Raw genomic sequence first — 15,979 nt, 5'->3', positions numbered from 1 at the left:
ATGCAATCTCTTAATGTCTTCAGTACAATTTGGAATTTATCTTTTTAAGGTCATTTTACCTTTGAACTCTGGAAAAGTCTTTTGTTTATAAGGTTGAGAATTTTTTTTAATAAGTTGATTATTTGAAATTTTTTTCACTAAAATTCATCAAAGGATAAAAATAAAAAGCAGAACATGTGAACCCTTGTATTTTTTCTTTGATTGCTCTTTAGAGCTATAGTGAAGAATTTGTTATCTATTTCTTTACCCAGAAAACAAATTTTCTAACAAAAAAGTTGAAATGTTCTCTACATTTTTCATGAAAAGTTTAAATTCAGATGCCAGATTTCTAAAATTATGTTATTTTTCACAAAAGCTTCCTGTTAAGGGCTATAATCTATAGGTAATAATCACATATTAGCAGTCAGTACTAAGTACCTAACAATTCTCATTATTTTACCAAGTTATCAGAATTTAATAATATAACAAAAGTATTAAGAATGAAATTTGTTGGTGAATTACCCCTATCTATTTTTAGTGAGGTATTATTGTATTATTTTCAAAAGATGACTCATATGTTATGTCCTAACAGGCAAAATGAGGTGGGAGGATTGAGTGATTTAAATCAGTATAGAATAATAATTGCAGCCTATTCTTCCCATAGCAGGCAAGGACTTGAGGTTTGCAGGACCATTACTTTTTAACTCTTCCAATTTGTGCAGTCCTTGCTTAGGCGTTACTATTTACTTAGTTAACTACTTAATCTCAAACAAATTTTTAAAATAAGTTATATTGTTATAAATCCTCTATGCCAAGTGTTTTAGGATTTATTAAAGATTATATATCTTAAAAGTACTCAATAAATGTGTTTTCATCATCATCATCTTCATCATAGTCACTATCACTTATTCTTATGTAGCATTTTAAGGTATCCAAAGTTCCTTATCTATTATCTCATTTGATCTTCAATATCATTGATACTATTCTTCAATAACATTAGTATCATTAAGTTGCTATGAATTACTAAGTCAAATATTTAAAAAACTTGGAACAGGAAAAAAAATGTGATTCCTCCCACACAGAGTGGTTGCCTTTAAGCTTTTCCAGGTATAAACAACGAATTTCCCAACAAAATTCCAAAATTACAAATATCTAGCACAATGGATGTGCAATTTTCTTAATTCTTTATTGAATGTCTATTTCTTCTACCATTCTAACCTGTGGACCAATTGGCTTTTCTCAAGTGAACAAACATATTTACCCAATGATTATTCAGAGGTAGTTCAAAAATAAGTCACAAATAAGATTTCCTTTTAGGTCTTCTCCAACAGTTACATGTTTTGTTCATCCTTAGTGAATTTGGGGCTATAAACTAATAATAACTGCTATTTTTAAAAGTTGTTATTTTGGGTCCAAGTATAATATACTTTTGGCTCTTTTGAATTTGCACTGAATTGAATTTCTCAGGTCTTTTAACATGTAAAGTATTATCAAGCCTGGTCTTATTTATCCTGAATGTGTGCAGCTTAAAATGAGTATTTTTTAAATCAATAAAAATCCACTTTCTCTCTCTCTTCCACCAATTGAGAAATGATGGAAGAGTAAACCTCAATAATAAATATATGCAGTCAAAAAATAAATTCTCACACCCTCCAAATGCAGTTCAATTTTTTTTCCTTTGCATTCTTCTGAGTTTACCATCTATCTAATTAGGAGATAAATAACATGTTTTATCATTAATCTTCTAAAATCATGATTGATTATTACATTAATCATATTTGCTAGGCCTATCAAGGTTATTTCACTTTATGATACTGTTGTCATGGTATAGACCTTTTCCTAATTTTGCTTATTTCATTCTGCATCAGTTCATATATATCATCCTAGTTCATACATAGATCTGAACTCATTCATCATTTCTTACAGTACAATAGTATTCCATCATATTTATATACCATAATTTTGACCCCCACAAAGGGAACTACTATAAATATTTTTGTATTTTCTTAAAGAGTTTATTTTGCTTGGGACTCCCCTTCCTTAATCTATATTTCCTTTTATCTGTATCTGTCCCTTTCCTTTCTGCACCCAATAGGGTGTTTATTGTTTCATCATTTGGGCAATCCAGAAATTAAATCCAAGTACCATCTGTCCCTAATACCACTTCCTCATTGTTTGTATTAATTTCAACTTCTATATCCTAATTATGTGCAATAGTGTTTCTCATCCTTCCTCTCCCATCTCCCAACTAGAATATTTTCTTCATCTTTCCTTTCCATTCCTCTTTTAAAATTGACACACATAAGTCCCTTAAGCCTTCTGCCTAATTAGACTACTTTTATCAACCCTGATGATGATAGGATTCTGAGGGACACATGTGTCATTTTCCCAAGTTAGAATATAAATATTTCATCCTTATTTATTTCCTTACAAGTGCTCATACATGCTTACTTTTTGTGCTTGACTGCAGTATTTGCACTCTCAATTTTTTTCTGTAGCTCCATTTTTTTTGGTCAGAAATGCTTAGAAATTTTCTGATTCATTAAAGGCGCTTTTCTCATATTCCTTCACCCAACCTTAATGTCACTTCCTTTTACTGGCATTTCCACTACACATTGTTTATTACATGGATACCGTGCATTGAACTATGGATATTAATATCAATACATGCTATAACTATATCCTTTCTTACCCTCTTCCCTGTGATTTATATATATTTTTTCTGCTTCAATATCCCTTCAAATCTTCCTGAAATCATTGGAAATAGCCTGAGCTCATTAAAGCTATGTCCTTTTCATTGACCTTGTTAACTTCTCATGTCATATTTGTTTATATTTACTTTTCATGCATCCTTTTTATGTCACTACTGAAATAAATTTGTGGGTATTTTTTTGTTGGGGATTATAGTACAAAACAGCCTGTAGATCTTTTTAAAGTTTTTTTTTTAATTTGTATTAATACGAATCTATTTTTTGGTCCATTCTTCACTCCATTGGGACAAAAAGGAAGGAAAACAAATTTAACAAATGCACAGAGTCAAACAGCACAAATTCCCTCATTAGCTAAAATAAACAAGTAAATACACTTTATTCTGTAGACTATCAGGTGAAGAGCATGTTTCATCAGTAATATTCTCAAATTATGCATGATCCTTGCATTAATCAAAGTTCTTGCAGATTTCAAATCTTTTTTATACTATTCTGCTCATTTCATTTTGAACACTTTTTACAAGTATTTAAAATTATTAACTCTTATAACATTGATATTATAGCATAAATTGTTCTTATGGGTCTGCTTTCACTCTGCATCAGTTCAAACAAGTATTTTCATCTTTTTGAAGTCTTCTATTTTCTCATTATTTATGACACAATAATCCATTGATATACCACAATTTGTTTATCCCTCAGGAAACTTTGTAATTTAAGTGGTATGTCTTTTCTTTATACATACATAATATAAAACCCACATGGTTTTTTGTATCTTGTTTTCTTGGGAATTGGAGAGAAAAAGAAAATGACATAGTAAGAGTTAAGAATCAAAAAATTATATAAAATAATATAAGAATTAAAAAAAAATCAAAGGAGTCAAATAAAAGAAATAAACAAAAAATCTTAAAAGAAGGAAGAGTTTCTCTTACAAGCTACCAAAACTATTTTGTTTCTTTCTGTATTTTGTTGTATTTTGAATAATCTTAAGTCATAAAAAAGAGATGAAATTTTGCAGTTCCCATTCTTTTAGGCAAAGAAAAACTTTCCTATGAGAGCATTCCAAAAATTCTGACATAATATGTTCAGTAATTCCATCTGGCTAGAAATTCTGCTATTTTATAATGATAATTGATAGCAGAGGAATTAGTAGCTGGAGGAAATGATAATATTTAAAATAAATAGAAACAAAAGTAAAAGTACAATGGAATAGAAGTTATATGTTGAGTGTTTTTAGGCATATTGGAAATATATAAAATGTCATTTTAAAAACAGACATTTTAAAATTAAATCACTGGCACTTCATCAAAGTGATGGTATGCTAACTGCATTCCTGGCTGTTGTAGCTTCTCACTTGACTGATGATAGAAGACAGCCATTTGGAATGAAAAGGCCAAAGTTGGTAATAGTCAATTAATCTCTTTTCCCCTTTTATACTTAGTAGTTGTGTGATGCTGAGCAAATCACTTAATTTTTTTTAGCCTCACTTTCATTCATAAAATAGTAATAACAATAGCAATTATTTTTAGTTTTGTTTTAAGGAAGAAAATGAGATGTTTATAAACCTTAAAGTGGTATAGAAATACTACTCATTTTATTATTATTATAAAACAATCAATCAACAGGCTTTTGTTAAATATTATCTTTTGTTCTTAGCATTGTGTCAATCACTAGGGATAAAAAGACAAAAGGGTAAATAACTCCTCTCCTCAAAAAACTTACAATTAGATTGGACATTGGGGTAGGGAGAGATAACATCTATATCTACAAATATAAGTGAATTTAGGGATAATGTACTAGTGGAAGGGAGAATAAAGGAAGATCTGATTGCAGTGCTTGAACAGTCCAGGGAAAGTAGAAGGTTAGTAAAAAGGCAAGAAGGCAGGAAATGAATAGCCTTTTGTGAAGAACAACCAAAACTGTTGGTTGACTAGATTATAGTGAGAGTAATATTGTGTAATACAAAGAGAAAGGGAGGTTGAGCCTTATTATCATGAGCTTTATATATAAAAAAATATATATTTTATCTGTCAACAGGCAATCATAATTTATGTGAAAACTAGATTTATTACAAGAGAAATGAACATGAAGATAAAACACAAAGAGTTCAGAATGCAGACAGAAGTTTGTTGATTTGTAACAGTACAACAAAGGAATATAAAACACAAATCCTCACTTAAAGGAGCATGACTTGAGAGGGGGAAGGATGCAGTAAAGATGGGAAAAGAATAAAACCCCTCCCAAAGAGGAGGCAACAGCAAAAATCACATTCTTTTCTACTGGAAACTGCTAAACCATGAAGATATAATGGGTCTGCATATAGTGGTATATAAGGTCTCAGCTTCATAAGGAGTTTACTTAGCTTAATGCAGATTGTCTGTTGCTTGTCTTGACTCAGGAGTACAGCCTGGGATGCAAACAACACATTATGTCAGCTCAGGTGGGACTTCAACCTTGATACTTTCAAAGTCTCCTGAATATTCTGGTCCAGTGCTTCTAGAAAAGTTTTGAGTTACTTATGGAAACTCAAAAAGACAAGTTCAAAGAACCTCTTAACATCCCTTAATATATCCGAGAAGTGATAGGTAACCAGTAGAGTTTCTTAAGAAGGTGAGTATCATAGTCAGTTCTGAGCCTTAGACAAAACACTTTGATTACAAATGTGTAAAGTATATATTGTAGAAGGCAGAAACTTGAGGCAAGGTAACCAATTAAGGGGTTATTGCAATAGTCTAGGTGAGAGGTGATTAGAGCTTGAAATAAGGTGGTGGTATTGTAATTGGAGAGAAAATACTGTGAAAAATGCTGTGGAGGTGGAAATGAGTTCAGGAGAAGGAGACAAATGACTCATTTTCATTGTATCAAGTCAATAAGCATTTTTAAAGTATTGACTATATATATGCCAAGCTCTAAGATAAGCTCTAGGGATAAAAAGAAACAGAAAACAACCAGCACAAAGGTGTTTCCTGATCTCAAGGTGCTCAAGGAGCTGCCTAATGGAAATGATAATAAGCAAATAATCATATTTAAAGAAGAATATAGGATAGGATAAATTGGAGATAGTCTCAGGTGGCAGGTGCTAAGAATGAGTAGAACTGGAAATGCTACTTGCAAAGGGCAAGAATCTAGCTGAAACTTGGAGACAGGAGATAGAGGGGTTTTTTTTTTTTTGGTTTGTTTGTTTGTTTTGGTGGTGGGGAGAAGATCATTCTAAGTATTAGAGACAGCTAGAGAAAATGTTCAGAGTTATAAGATGAAGTGCCAAATATAAAGAATAACAATGTGGAGGCCTTGTCAGGAAGTACATAAAGAGGAATAATATGAAAACTAAAAGGGTAGGGAAAGCAGGTTATGATGCACTTCTTAAAAGCATTTTTTAAATGTCATTAAATATTTCCTAATTACATGTGAAATAATTTAACATTTTTAAAAATTTGAGATACAAATTCTCTGTCTTCCTCCCAGAAGGCAAACAATTTGATATTGATTTTACATTTTAATTCATACAAAATCTATTTTTACATTAGCCATGTTGTAAAAGAAAACATAAACAAAACAAAAACAAGAAGAAAGTAAAAAAACATGCTTCAATCTACACTCAGAGTTTATCTGTTTTAGACAGCATTCTTTATCATCTGGTCTTAGGAATTTTCTTGGATCATTATCTTAATCAGAATAGGTGATATTTTACAATATTTATGTTACTATACAATTTCTGCTTACTTTACTTTGCATTAGTTCATATACGTCTTTCCCAGGATTTTCTGAAAATTTTCTCCTCATTATTTTTTACAGCACAATAGTATTCCATTACAATTATATGCCACAATTTATTCAGATATGCTGCATTTGAAGAACATCGCTTCAATTTCTAATTCTTTGCTACCACAAAGAGCTACCATAAATATTTTTGTGTGACTATATCCTTTTTTCTATTCTTTGATTGCTTTATCTATAGACCTAGTGATGGTATTGCTCGATCAAAAGGTACAAATAGTATTACGGTCCTTTGAGTGTATTCTTAAATGTTCTCCAATATTGTTGAACTAATTCACAACTTTACTAGTTTATTAGTGTCCCAATTTTTCCTCATGCACTCCAACATATCATTTTCCTTTTTTCTCATGTTAGATAACATGTTAGATATTATCTCAGAGTTGTTATAATATGCATTTCTCTAATCAGTTATGATTTAAAACTTTTTTTACATGTAACTATTGATAGTTTTTAATTCTATAAACTCTGTTTATATTCTTTGACCTTTAGGGAAGTATTTTTTTAAATGATTTGTCTTAGTTCCTTATATATCTATATATAGATATAAATATAGATATAGATGAGAAATGAGGCTTTTATGAGACTTTTTAAACAATGTAAATATTTTCCCCAATATCCTGTTTTCCTAATGCAACTTAATTCTCACTGCATTAGTTTGTGCAAAATATTTTTAATTTCATATGCTGAAATAAAAAACTATATATTTCACTTTCTATATTCCTGTCTCTTTTTAAAATAAAAAACTGTTGTCTTATCCATAGATCTGACAGCTACATTTTCCCCATGCTTTCCTAATTTGTTTATAGTATTACCTTTTGTGCCTAAGTCATATACCCATTTTGAGCTTTTCTTCATATATAGCATTTCATAAAGATCGATGCTCAGTTTCTGCCTAACTGATTTCCAGTTTTCCCAATAATTTTTGTCAAATGTTAGTTCTTATATTTAAAACTTAGATTTTTGGATTTATCAAACATTATAGTCATCTACTTTGATGTATTTATCATGTACCTTATCTATTACATTGATCCATCACTCTATTTCTTAGACAGTGCCAGATGGTTTTGGTTGCCACAGCTAGACTGCCTTTCTTCACTTTTTTTTTCACTGATTCCATTGTTATTTTTGATTTTCTGTTTTTTTTTTAGATGAATTTTATGATTATTTTTCCTAGCTCTATAAAGTAATTATTTGATAGTTTAATTGATATGATACTGAATAAGTAAATTAATTTAGAATGTTTATTATATTGACATAGCCTGCTAATGAACAATTAATATTTCCACAATTGTTTTCCAATCTAATGGTGTTCATATAGACCTGGATTTATCTTGGCAGATAGACTCCAATATATTTTATAATATCTACCATTATTTGAAATGAAATTTCTCTAACTCTTTTAATCTGGATTTATTTTATATCCTTCAACTTTGCTTAAGTTGGTTACTGTTTCAATTTGATTCTCTAGAGTTCTTTATTTCATTGTATCATCTACAAGGATTGATCGTTTTGTTTCCTTGTTGCCAATTTTGTTTCAATTATTTTTCTTATTTTATTGCAATAGTGAGAAGTTCTAGTAAATAAGATTATCCCTCATTTTATTGGGAAGATTTCACTTTATTTCCATTGCAGATAATTCTTGTTGATGATATGGATAGATATTTCTCATCATTTTAAGAATAGATCTATTGATTTTTATGGTTTCTGGTATTTTTAATAGGAATGGGGTTGTATTTTGTAAAAGGCTTTTTCTGCATCTATGATGTAATTTATGCTTTTTGTTGTTTTTGTTATTGATATGGTAAGTGATAATTTATTTTTTCCTGGTATAAATTCCACCTGATCAATAGTGTATGATCTTTCTAATATATTGCTATAACTTCCTTGATAATATTTTATTTTAAAATTTCATATCAATATATAAAGGAAATTGGTTTATAGTTTTCTTTCCCTATTTTTATTCTCCCTGGTTTAGGTATCAAAACCATGTTTTTTATCATAAAAGGGATTTGGTAGGCCTACTTTTTTTTCAAATGGTTTATATAGTAGTGGGATTTATTATTTCTAATTTTTTTTTTTTTTTTTTTTTTTTTTTGCTGAGGCAATTGGGGTTAAGTGACTTGCCCAGGGTCACACAGCTAGGAAGTATTAATATTCCTAAATTTTTTGATAGAATTCACTTGTGAATTCATCTAGTCCTGAAGATTTTTTTCTCAGGAAGCTCATTGGTGACATTTTTTATTTCTTTTTCTGACAAAGAAAAATTTAAGTACTTTTTTTCCCTGCTTGGTTAATCTGGGCAATTAATATTTTTGTACTTCATCCTTTTCACTCAGTTTTACAAGCATATAATAAGACAAAAAATTCTAATAAATGCTTTAATTTCATATTCATTGGTGAACACATCAACAATTTACATTTTTATACTAGTGATTTATTTTTTTTACTCAAATTAGTCAGTGGCTTATCTATTTTTTTCATAAAAGCAGCTCATAGTTTTATTCTATTTTTTAACTTTCAATTTTATTTCTCTTTTGATTATCATGATCTCCATTTTGGTATTTACTTGGGGATTTAGTTTTTTTCTTTTTATAGTTTTTTTTTTTTTTTCTGAAGGCATGCCTACTTTACTATTTTGTTCTTTCTCTTGTTTGTTGATGTAAGATTTAAGAATGTAATATTTACCCTAAGTACCAATTTGGATATAGCCCACAAGTTCTGGAAAGTTATGGTATTGTCATTTTCTTTGATGAAACTATTGATGGTTTCTATGATTTGTTTTTGGCCCACTTATTTTGCAAGATTTGATTCATTTTTGACCCACTTATTCTGCAAGATTAGATTATATAGTTTCTAATAAGTTTTTGATCTATGCTTCCAAGACTATTTTAATATGATTTTATTGTATCATGGTTTGAAAAAAGTTACATTTAATTCTCCTACATTTGATTGTGAGGTTATTGTGCCCTAATGTATGATTAATTTTTATTAAGGTGCCATGAACAGCTGACAAAAAGGTACATTCATTTCTTTTCCTTCCTGTTCTTTCTTTTCCCCAGAGGTTTGTCATATCTAAATTTTCTAAGATTCTATTCATCTCTTTATTTTCTTTCTTAGTTATTTTATGGTTAGATTTTTCTGACTCTGAGAGGGAAAAGTATTCCACTAGTATTCTATTTTTCTTTAATTAATTTAACTTTTCTTTTAGCAAGTTGTGGTTTCCTTGCTCATTCCTTTTAATTAGATTTGTTTTGGCTTTTGCTTGATATGAGATCATGATTGCTACCCCGTCTCTTTTTACTTTAGCTAAAGCATAATGGATTGTTTCACAGCACCTTATTTTAATTTTATATGTTTATTTCTGCTTCAAGCATGATTTTTTCTAAATGACATATTATTTTATTGCAGTTTCTAATCTACTCTGCTGTTCACTTCTTTTTTGTTAGTTCTTCAGATTCACAGTTATGATTACTATGTTTACTTTGATTCTATTTTCTTCTATTTGTGATCCTGATCAGTGTTTTTTTTTTTTGTCTGCCCTCTTTTTTTTTTTTTGTTTTGTTTTTATAACCTTTACATCTTTCCTATCATCCCCTTTCTCTTTTACTTCCATGCTGGATAAGATAAATTTCTATTGCCAATTGAGTAGGTATGTACATGCATATGTGTGTGTGTATGTATATATTCTTTCCTCTTTGAACTAACTTATATATGTGAGGTTCATGCATTATTCCCCTACCAAATCCTATCATTTTCCTCAACATTTGAAAAACTCTTCTCTGTGGGACTCTTTTAAGTGAGATCATTTGCCCCATTCTTCTTCTTTCTTCCCCTTTTTCTCAGTGAATCTCCCTTTCTTATCTATACATGTTTAAAAAAAAAACATAATTCCAATGTAATTAAATTGCTCCCACATCCTTTTCCTATATGGAATCCTTCTAAGTGCCCTAATATTGATAAAGTACTAAAAGTTCATTATGATTTATTTTTTGTGTTTTCCTTTTAATTTTCTCTTAAATCCTATATTTGAAAGTCATATTTTCTGTTCAGGTCTAGGTTTTACTCAAGAATGCTTGAAAGATCTCTATCCCATTAAATATCATCTTTTCCTTGAAAGATTATACTCATTTTTGCTGGATAGATGATTTTTGGTTGTAATCCCAGCTATTTTGCCTGCTAGAATGTTATATTCCAACTTTTCCATTCCTTCAGTTTGATAGTTATTAAATCTTGTTTGATCCTGACTCTGGCTCCACAGTTTGAATGGTTTCCATTTGGCTGCTTGAAATATTTTCTCTTTGACCTAAAAATTCTGCAATTTGGCTGTATTTTTCATGGAAGTTTTTATTTTGTAGTGTCTTTTGTGAGGTCATTGGAGAATTCTTACAATTTTCATTTTATCTTCTGCTTCTAGGATATTTGGTCAATTTTCCTTGATTGTTTCTTGAAATATTATGTCAAGATTTTTTCTTTGATCATGACTTTTGGGTAGTTTAATCATTCTTAAATGATCTTTTCTTGAATTGTTTTCCAAATTGTTTCTTATATGATGTATTTCATATTTTCTTCTATTATTTCATTCTTTTAACTTGACTTTATTGTTCCTTGATATCTCATGAAATCATTAGTTTCCACTCACCTAATTCTAATTATTAAGATACTGTTTTCTTCAGTGAGATTTTGTATTTGTTTCCCCCATTGTCCAGTTCTTTTAAAAGATATATTTTAACCAGTTAATTTTTAAACTTTTTTTCCATTTGGCTAATTTTATTTTTCACATATTTTCTTCAGTATTTTTTCGACCTCTTTTTGCCAGACTGTTAATTGTCTTTTCATAATTGTCTTTTTTTTTGCTTTCAATTCTTTACTCATTTTTTCCTTTTGCCACTCTTATTTGGACATGAAAATCATTTTAGCTCTTCTAGGAATTCTTTTGTTCTTCTGTTTGATTCTAATTTTTTAAAATTAATTATGGTTGGTTTTACTTATCTTCTTCTGAGTTTGTTTTTTGAGCTTCTCTGTCAATATTGATAGCATTTTATGATAAAGTATTTTTGCTATTTGTTGTTGTTTCTTCATTTTTTCATCCTATTTTTTTATTTGGAATGTTATATTAATGTTGAATTTTGTTCCTCGCCTGAGTGGAGAGGGAAATTGTCATAGGCTTCAGGATTTTTTGCAATATTGATTTTAGAACAAGTTCTGAGAGTTTGAAAGTTTTCATTGCTCTGTTCTAAAAAAAGGTCACTACTTTATTTTCACTGTGGTCTTTACCCAAGGACTGCTCCTGATCTCTTGAGATTGTAATCTCTAGGTTCCTTCTCCCTCAGGATAGCTGCTCCTCAGGGTTCCCATTTTTTTTTTGTCTGAAAGTACTCCTCTCTGCTCCTGAACTGCTCCTGCTCAGAATTGGGTAAAAGAATAATAAACACCATCTAGTCTTGTATCTATTGCTCAGAGAGGCGTACCTTGTATTCTCTTTTTGAGAGTTACCAGGTTCCTTCAACATCTCTGGCTAGAGACTTCCCAAGGCTACTACTGCTTCTGTTCCTTCTGTTGCTACCACCTACTTTCACCACTAATGTTTCATTCACAAGTGCTCTGGGTTACCTTCCATCTCTGCATTACAAATCTCTCTGATCTCTTATGTTTTATAGGGCTGAAAAAAGCTGCACTATAATCTTTTGTTGGATCTGCCACTTCAGAATTTTATTTGGGATGTTATTTTAAAGCTGTTTGGAGAAGAATGTTGAGAGAATTCAAATGAGTCTTTACTCCATCATCTTGGCTATCCCCAAAAGTTATCTTTGATGAGTTTTAAATGCCAAAAAGAAGTTTTTATATATTCCATCCAAAAGTAATAGGAAGACAGTACAACATTGATTAGGAGTATGATGGGTGATAATGGTATGACCTGCATTTTAGAAAGTTGACTTTGATGACTGATTGGAGGAAGGATTGGATAATTAGAGAGGGGAGTTACTTGATGTAAACAGAATAACTGGCAAATTACTGTAGTATAGGCCCAGTGATACTATCCTTCTTGAAGTTTACTAGGTTCAACATGTATTATAATTCTGCACTTTTTTCTTTGACTTAATGTAAAGACCATTTCCATCTACTGACAAATTTATCAGCTTCCATGTCATCATCTGTATTATGCATTTCAGTATTCTAATCATCCAAGAGTAGAGTTCTTCACTGCTTCCTTTACTATTCAGACTGGAGAATGGATTTTTTATTCTACCTTCTTTTCATATCTTGCAAAAATTTTCCTTTCTTCTTTTTCTTTTTTTCTTTCCCTTTGCTTTATGTTGCTGATTTGATTTACTCTGCTACTTTAACTCAGTAAAGTTAATTGAGGTGAAGCAACAGCTCTCTTAAGTGTGTATACAAGTTGCCTACATGGCCACCAGAAACCAGAGTTTGTGTTCCCAGCAAAATCCCTCCTGCCAAGGTATCTACTGAAATTTCAATAAAACTGCTTTGGTGGCATTCAAAGAAAAACCACTCCACATGTCTTTTTAGTAAAGCAGCTTGTCAGCATTCAAAGGGGACATGCTCTAGCAGCTCTTTGAAGAAGAGAAAATGTACCACATTTCCATTTGCTGTAGAAACTGGAGAAACTTCAATCATTGTTCTTTTGGTTCTGCATATGTTTTAATTTATGAGGTTTAGTAATTATGCAAACTCTCAAAAAATGGCAGCCTTTTAAAATAAAGTTGCACACACACTCAAAAATTTGAAGGAACTCTGAATATTTGTCTCACAGTTATCTTCTCCTTTTTATTCTCATGACTATCACCTTGGTCACATTCTAATTAACTCATACCTTCATAGTTAAGGATCGTAGAGGAAGAGTTTTCAAAGAACTTAGAAATTTTCTAATCCAACCTCTTCATTTATGAATGATTGAACTGAAACCCTGAAGAGTTAAATGACTTGGCCAAGGTAATAAGTGGCAGAAGCAAGATGTGTTTGGCTTTCTGACTTTAAATCCAGCATTTAATAGTGTTATAACTGTTCTCTCTGCTTCCACTCTCTTCTGTTTCCAATCAGTCCTTTGAACATCTGTCAAAATAGTCTTCCAAATAAAAATGTCTGATCACATCACGCCTTTGTTGAAAAATCTTCAGTTTCTTCTCTACTGAGTAAAATGCAAAAAATTTAGTTTAGCATTTAAAATTTTCCATATTCTGGTTACAAACTTTCTTTTCTTTTCTTTATTCTTTATTCCACAGAATGCTATATTTAACTGTTCCAAATCCACCCTCTCCCATCTCCATACATTTATATACAGAATGGACTCCTTTCTTTCTCATTCTTCCCTTTCTCTTCCACCCAGATACACATTTTGACTTATTGAAATCTTTCATTTCCTTCATACTCTTTCACCATTTCTCCAGGATACTTTTCCTAATTACTTCAGCCAGAAGTTATTCCTCTTTCCTTGATTCCATGTTACCATAATCATTTTGATCTCTTATGAGAAATTCTGATTTAACTTCTTCTATACTTATTTGTATATATGTCTTATACCTATTACTTGGCAGCAGTTCTTTGAGGGTAAGACCTATGTCTCTATGCTTTTTTACATTTAAATCTCTAGTACCTAGGATAGAGACTTTTATATAGTTTCTTGACTTGAATTTGTCTCATACAATATCAGATATAAAGTAAAAATGCTAGCAGTTTCAGAAAGGGAAGATAGGTTATTAGAGCAAGGTCAAGCACAATTATATTTCAAGTATAAATAATTCTTTTAAAGATTTGCTGACTATGTAGAGTTTTCATTTTTAAAAGTTATGAAATGTTAGTTAGGAATCCTTTGAAGCTGCTCATTGAGTATTTCCAGATGATCTGACCATCCAAGACTATGATAAATTTGCCCTGTTGGGTTAAAAAATGTTTTATCCTTTAATCATTTTGTTTGTTCAGACATATAAGCTGTAGAAGTATAAATAAGAAAATTGTCTTTTCTGACTGCACTTTGTAAAATCAATGTAGAAACAAGGTAATATGTTCATAAGCAATCATCTTTAAGGATGGGAAAGATTTCAGAAGTGTAGATACACATTTTTCTTATTTCCAAAGAAGAAAAAGAAAAGTTCTGGAAGTTACAGGCAAAGAAGTTTAATGTTTTAGGATATATCATTAAAGTTTTAGAATATATTATTAAATTATACTTAAAATAATAATTTTAAAAGAATAAAAAAATGTGAAAATGATTACTAGGAACTACCTGGCAGTTCCCTAATACTTTTATATCCTTACACTTCTTGTCCAATCTAGTTAAATAATAAAATTTTATATACTTTTATTAATTACTTATTAAATACAAAAATACAATATTAAGAAAGAGAAAAAAAAACAATTTCATCCCTGCTTTCAAAAAATTTATAGTCTCTTATGGGAAATAAAGAATATATATAATTTGGCAAAACATGTAATGTAATGTAAGGAAGAAGACATTTAAAATAAGACTGAAAAGGTAACTTGGTTTTAGATTGTTCTATTGTTAGAAATGCTTTAATTGACAGACTAAGGACTGTACAGTAAAGAAAATGGAGCAAATTTTTATCAAAGAATTTGGAATTTGGAAATTCAAATCACTGGGAATTAAATAATGGAATATACAGGTCTAATCTGCTCATTAAAAGTTTATTTTGGTACCCATAATCAGGATTATTTGAAAAGGGGAGAAATTATAAAGAAGGAAATGAGTTAAGAAATAGTAATACATGAAAGGGATCATTAAATGGTTCAGTGGATAAAGTTCCAGACCTGAAGTCAAGAAAACATGAATTCAAATTGTACTTCAGACACTTATTAGCACTGGAATCTTAGGAAAGTCACATAATCCTTTTGGCCTCAGTTTTTTCATCTGTAAAATGAGCTGGAAAAAGAAAATTCAAACCACTCCAGTATCTTTGCTAAGAAACCCCCAAATGGAATCATAGAGTGTTAGATACAATTGAAACAACTGAACAACAAGTCTATAAAAGATGTGATGAGGTTGGTAGTAATTTAAGTGAAGACAGTAACAGATATGAGAATTATTTTGAAGATAAGAGCTGGCAGAAGATCAAGTCAGATAATTACAAGGTTTTGAGTCTGGGTAACAAGGCATATAGGTATAAAAGAGGAAAAGGGTGAGGAGAGAGGCTTGGGAAATATCCTCACTTAGGCTGCCAGGAGAGGAATTATGAATAATTGAAGGAGACCAAACAGGAGTGGTCAAGCAGAAAGAGAATCAGGAAATATCCATGATACAGGAAGCTAATAAGGTAAAGAAAAAAATCTTCCCAGGTTTATGGGGAAAGAAGAATGGCAAAGTCCGTTAGATTTGGTAGTTAAAATGTTATGGGTAACATTGGAGAAAACAGTTTCAGTAGAGTAAGCAGAAGCAAAGTTTGAACCAGAAAGCTTTAGTAAATTTTTATTATTATTTTATTGTGTCTGATTGTGACCCCATTTTGAGTTTTCTTAGAAAAAATACTGGGGTAATTTGCCATTTC

At 30.5% G+C, this 15,979-nt stretch overlaps 1 protein-coding gene across 5 annotated transcripts in view; it reads left to right on the top strand.

Moving 5' to 3' along the window:
- Nucleotides 1-15,979, top strand: part of PLCB4 (phospholipase C beta 4) — a 477,498-nt gene that overhangs the window by 180,437 nt on the left and 281,082 nt on the right. The window lies entirely within an intron of this gene.

The sequence above is a fragment of the Antechinus flavipes genome, chromosome 2 (genome assembly GCF_016432865.1).
Source record: "Antechinus flavipes isolate AdamAnt ecotype Samford, QLD, Australia chromosome 2, AdamAnt_v2, whole genome shotgun sequence".
Lineage (NCBI taxonomy): Eukaryota > Metazoa > Chordata > Mammalia > Dasyuromorphia > Dasyuridae > Antechinus > Antechinus flavipes.
Note: the sequence above shows the minus strand (reverse complement) of the source record. Positions and strands in the feature narration are given on the sequence as shown.